The sequence below is a fragment of the Astyanax mexicanus genome, chromosome 16 (genome assembly GCF_023375975.1).
Source record: "Astyanax mexicanus isolate ESR-SI-001 chromosome 16, AstMex3_surface, whole genome shotgun sequence".
NCBI classification, from domain to species: domain Eukaryota; kingdom Metazoa; phylum Chordata; class Actinopteri; order Characiformes; family Acestrorhamphidae; genus Astyanax; species Astyanax mexicanus.
In genome coordinates this window covers 21,711,357-21,717,724 of record NC_064423.1, presented here as the reverse complement: position 1 = coordinate 21,717,724, position 6,368 = coordinate 21,711,357, and positions in this window count along the sequence as shown.

The window sequence follows — 6,368 nt, the reverse complement described above, 5'->3', positions numbered from 1 at the left end:
TTAGCAATTGTTATATCTTATCATGCACAACACATACAACACACCATGCACAACACATACACACACATGTTGCCCTAGGCTCATGATGTCCTGCAGTCACTGAGGGAATAATGAATTCAGTAGTATCATACTAAAACATTGTACAGAAGAACGTATTATTGAGTCAATGTCAGCTTAAGATGTAAGGTGACATTAAGCTAAAAAGATGTTGGGTAAGGCAACAGGACAATGACCCAAAGTACAAATAAAGACTGGATGAAAAAGAAGACACATGGAGATACTGTGGCATGACTTGAAGAGAACTATGCATGTAAGGCATTTCAGAAGTATTATTGAAATGAATCACATTAACTGACTCATAATACATACAAAAATGAGTCGAAACATTCAGAGATACATGCATTTCTCATGGAGCTCTTTGTGAAATATTCATAACTGTATTTCAGAGATGTCAGGCAGGATTTCAACATCGCCACAAAACCTGTGGGTGGGAGCATCACCACATTTAAGAATTCTAATAGGCTGTATTGACTGACATGCTATATTTTGTCATATCACTTGTTGACAAAATCTGTTTCCATTGCTGATTATTTTTTGCATTTTTCTTTTGTTTGCAAGCAAACATACACTAAATTGGCAAAAGTAATCACTCAATGCAAATGACTGAACTCAGGTTCTAATCACTTGCAATTACCTTTAAGAGCCAGGTGTGCTCTTACTTTGGTGTATTGATATTTTAGAGGCACAGCTACCTGGTGGTGTCCAACGATTTTTCAGCAGAGGAAACCTCACACCTCCAAACTTTTAGACCTCCAAACTTCATGTGGTCTTCAGATAAGCTCAAGAACTATAGAGAGCTTCATGGAATGGTTTCCATGGCCGAGCAGCTCCATCCAAGCCTTACATCACCAAACACAATGCAGTAGAGTGGATTCCTTTGGCAATATAGTATTTGGCAGTGTGTTATTTTTATATATAAGACATTACCAGTACAACAATTTGGTTGTGGGTAGTTAAGTTAGATTTTTTTGTGTATAACATTGTATATAACATTACATAAGGTTCACGTTATTTATTCATTTGCAATTCTTTCTTTTCTCTCCGGTTGTTGGGCATATTTTCCAAATGCACAAGCAAAACTTGTAGTGATGGTAAGGCAGGTTTGTTTGAATAGTACCTGCTTAAAGGTCACCAACAGGCTTTTATACACAGTGGCAAATCAAAGTGCTTTACATAAACAAAGATAAATACCAAGACATGAAGAGAAATAAAGGCATTATTACATTCCTGAGATGTTTATTGCTAAAAGATATAACTACTAAGAAATACAACACATTCATGTTGTTGAGTGAAGCAATAAAAAAAAAACACTTTTGATTCCAAACAGAACCATGTTTATGTAATAGAGAGGTGTGAGTGCAATGATCATCTACATTGGTTCTTCATGGAACCAATGTGGTTCTTCTTTGGCATCCCATAAAGAACCTTTGAAGCACCTTTTTATTTTCACCTCTAAAAGAACAGGGCTTTGTCAGATGACTGCGCTGAATTAATAGCAGGTCTGGAGCATGCAGTATGCAGATGTGGCAGGAGCTGTTTCTGAGGCAGGGATAATTTGCATGATGGCCTGCTTTGACTACATCGCACGATCTGACTGCCTCTTTAACTACTAATGTCATTAAAGTTGAGTCCCCGCAAAAATCATTATTCAGCAACAAAGTTTTAATTGCGGAGTAGTCTCCAGGACGAGGCGCTGGGTGCAATTAGCCAAATCGGGGAACGCACAAAAGACGTTTTATCTCTCGGACAAGTGTCACGTACTGAACGCGGAGAACTCAAATTGAATTCGGCTCCGGCGTCCCTTGATTGCCATGACCTAATGCATGGAAGCTCTTTATCTGCTACCATTTACGCTGCGTGGTCTTGAATGTCGATGCGTTTCTTATATTTATACCACTATCTGACAGCTCTGAAGGCATCATGTAAAAAAAGTTTAAGAAAAAAAGTAAAAGAAAAGAAATAATATTTAGTCATGTATGGATTTTTTATTTGCATTTTATTCTATTGAAGCCTTAAATGGATACCTTGTGAATTTCATACAGTCACAGTTTATAAGTTAAAGACAAATGATTAACTTTTTATACCTGCAGTTGAGATAGGGCAGGTCCTCAGTATTACTCTCCTATAAAGAGTAGTCAGTAGTCTGTTGGTCAAAACCTACGGAACAGTCTAACAAGGCTTCAAGGGGATGTCACATGATGACCATGAGGTCCTAAATGTGTTTTTTATATTTTAAAACATAAAGTCTTTGGTTCCTGCCATTTCCGCCCAATCTTTGTTGGTGCTGTTTGTGGGCAATCAAAGGTTGCAAAGGATACATCAGTTGCGTCCTTCAAATCACTCATCATCGTTAAGTGGCTTTTGTAGTGGTTTGACGTGGGAGGGGTGTAAAAGCATGGAAGGGGAAGCATTCCAGCAGATGCAGTGTAGTAGGTGCAGTGGAAAGTGCACTTACCTATAACCTTGAGTTCACACTGGCAAGTACAAAGCACTACTCTCTCTTGTGGGCATGTTTGAGGCTGTTTGTTTTTTGTAGCATGTGGGTGTGTATCGGTGTGGCTAGTTAGCATGCTATCTATTGAGTTACCAAACCATATTATTTTGAGCCTCCCAAGCTATTAGAAATCACACATTAGGAGTCACACATTCTAAAGTTGCTGTGTTCTCAAGTACAGCACCAGAAGAACCAAACAGCAAGAAAAAAGAAAAAAAAAAAGAAAAAAGAAAAAAACATTTCATTAAAGCTAACGGTTTGACAAATGATGAGCAATATACAGCTCTGGAAAAAAATAAGAGACCACATAAATATGATGAGTTTCTTTAATTTTATCAAATTGAAAACCTCTGGAATATAATCAAGAGGAAGATGGATGATCACAAGCCATTAAACCAAGCTGAACTGCTTGAATTTTTGCACCACGAGCGGCATAAAGTTATTCAAAAGCAGTGTGTAAGACAAGATGCATGAAAACTGTAATTAAAAAACAGGGTTATTCCACCAAATATTGATTTCTGAACCTTTAAAACTTTATGAATATGAACTTGTTTTCTTTGCATTATTTGAGGTCTGAAAGCTCTGCAGCTTTTTTGTTTTTTCAGCTATTTCTCATTTTCTGCAAGTAAATGCTCTAAATGACAATATTTTGATTTGGAATTTGAAAGAAATGTTGTCCGTAGTTTAAAGAATAAAACAACAATGTTCATTTTACTCAAATATAAACCTATGAATAGCAAAACCAGAGAAACTAGATTCAGAAACTGAAGTGGTCTCTTAATTTTTTTCCAGTGCTGTATAACAAAGAAATGCACTGTGTTTGTGATTTGTCTAATCAAAAACAATTGCAATGCTTTGCATCTCTTAAAATGTGGTCGTGGGTCATGTTGACAACAAACATAGTTCTCAGGCCTCTCTCAGTGAAGGTAGCTGGTTGCAGTTTGATGGGAAGGCTGAGAAGAAAGTCATCAAGTTCAACCCCATGCGTGCTGGCAGTTGGCAGCTGGACTCATTACAGTTTGTGTCTGCATGGTTGTTGCCAGAGCTTCTAGCCTCTATTATCCTGATCAAGCTGCCGGCTTATGCAGCTGGATGGTGAGAAACTCTGAAATGCTCTAAAAACATTCTCAGGACAATGATGCTGTGTGCCGCTGTGACTCAAATCAGACGTAAAGTCTGATGTGTGCTATTAGTTGTGCTAATAAAAGGAATGGAGGTCAATAAGATTGAGTAGACTCTCTATATAACCAATCAGAGTGAGTTAGGAGCTTTACAGGCTGTCAGGTTGCCAATGAGTTTGCAGAATTCCAAAATTAACTAACCAACCAAAGCACAAAATTGATGTAGTCAATCACATATTGTAGCCAATGAGACATCAGGGTTTAATTAGTTATTCAGTCAATGAGTGCAGTTTCCAAATAGCCAAGCAAAACACAAAATTGTAATGGCTAATCAGCTAATTTAATACCAACATTTAACAACTGATGTAGTCAATCAAACAGCAGGATTCAAAGCAGTGCATGATTCAAGTAGCCAATCAGATTGCCTGGTTTACCTGCATCTCAGAGCACAAGATTCTTGTAGCCAGTCAGTGGGCAGAATTCAAGTTTCCAATTAGAAAGCAGGGCTTAAGTAGCCAATTAGACTGCAGGATTTGATTAGTCAATCAGTCAATTAGTCAGTCCAGGCTCCAAATAGCCAATCAAAGCACATTATTCAGGTAGCCAATCAGATTGCCTGGTTTACCTGCATCTCAGAGCACAAGATTCTTGTAGCCAGTCAGTGGGCAGAATTCAAGTTTCCACTTAGACAGCAGGATTGAATTAGTCAATCAGCCAGTTAGTCAGTCCAGGCTCCAAACAGCCAATTAAAGCACATTATTCAAGTAGCCAATCTGATTGCATGATTCCTCCAGTCAGTCAGAGCAAAGGATTTAAATAGCTAATAAGAGCAAGTGATTTAAATAGCCAGTCAATTTGCATGATTCAACTAGATCAACAATCAGAGCACAGAATTATTTTTGACCGTCAAATTGCCAATCAGAGTGCATGATTCCCTCAGCCAATCAGAGGGGCTTTCACACATGGCCTCAAGCAATATTGCCTGACTTGCTTGCCCTCTAGCTTTGCCTCTGTATTGCCCGCTTGTGTACATATTTGTGCCCCTAGAAATGGATGGATACACACACACACACACACACATTTCCAGAGCCCCATGTATTTACATCATATGACATCCCTTCTGGTTGTTCATCCTGTCACACATCACTGTCCTGTCAGCGCTCGTCAACCCGCCTGCCAAGGTCATCCTTATTGTTGTTGTCTCCTCTGCTGTTATTGCTGTTGCTGTTGTTACTCTTGTCATAGTCAATAATAACAATAGTACGTTAATAAAATATGCGCTTTTTTTTTTTTTACATTTCATTACCTAGCACCAATATTCATAAGATAAATGAAAGGCTCAGGTGTATTGACGTTTATGATAATAACGATGAAACGGTAGCTATGATGAAAGCACTTCTAACACAGAGAGAGGGAGAGGGTTGATTAGACGCTGGGTTGAGACTTCAAACAGGCTGAATCGATTTATTCACAAGTTGAGGCTCAATTACAATGTGCCTACTGTTACTGCTGTCGGCTCAGGTCCCGTGTAAGCAAAAACGCAGCAGACGAAGATGAGAGCAGGCTGGGTTTAGTTCTACTGCGCTTAACTGTGAGATAAATGGTGTGTAGATTGAATAGCATATTAATAAAAGGGTCGTTACCAAAATACTGTGCTTTTTGGTACTGAAAACATGATCATTTTAAATTCTTTTGACTATTAAAGGAGAAATTTGGTGTGAAATGGACTTGGGTTGGAGGTAAACATAATAATGAGCATAAACTTTTGTTGAATAGCCCACCTCCATTCACCCCCAGCATTCTGAAATACAGAACTTTTAGCCAATGCTCCCAACAGGCAATGTTAGCTATATGTTAGTATAATGTTATACCATTAACCAGCTCAAAGAAGTTCAAGACTTAATTGGTAGAATTCAGAGAGTCCAGTTAGTGCTGGACGATATAAGAAAAATCATATATCCAAATGTTTATCACGATAACAATATATATTATGATATACCACATTTAATATGTTTTCAGTTATTCTTCGAAAAAATATGACAAAATAATATCATTGCTTACTTTTTTCCAACTTCATTTCAAACTGACATTAAACCCAACTTTCAAAAATGAGAATTGCTACCTTTTAGTGCAGCAATATATATGTATCAAATGAAAACAGATGAGGTAGATGCAGTAGCTCATTTTTTCAAAAGAACAATGTGTCTCCATTGTTAATTTCTCATGAGTTTAATAACGTAAAGCATGTCGCAAACCGGCGTGTCCGCGCATGTCCGTCAAATAACGTAAAGCAGCGTCATGTCACAAAACCGTTTATCGTAGCTTACCTATTATATATGCATAAATAATTAATTAAATTACTGTAGAAATGATAGGGACAATACAAGGTAAGTAGCACGATAGACACTTTTCTATCACTCCCACGATATTTATCGTCATATCGCACAGCACTAGGTCCAGGCATTTAAAACGAGGCACTGGGAACTTGGAAAGTGCACAGATAGTTTATTAAAGAACACTGTTTATAGTACCTTAAAATACTGTAGTTCACCATCTTGAAATTAAGTCCCGATAAGTCCCAATAAGTATTGATATCAGCAACAACTGAAATTTAATGTAATAGATATATTTATTCAAATTAATATTATTAATATTTGCTAATCATTCAGTACGTGTCTTCAAGAAGTGTCTTA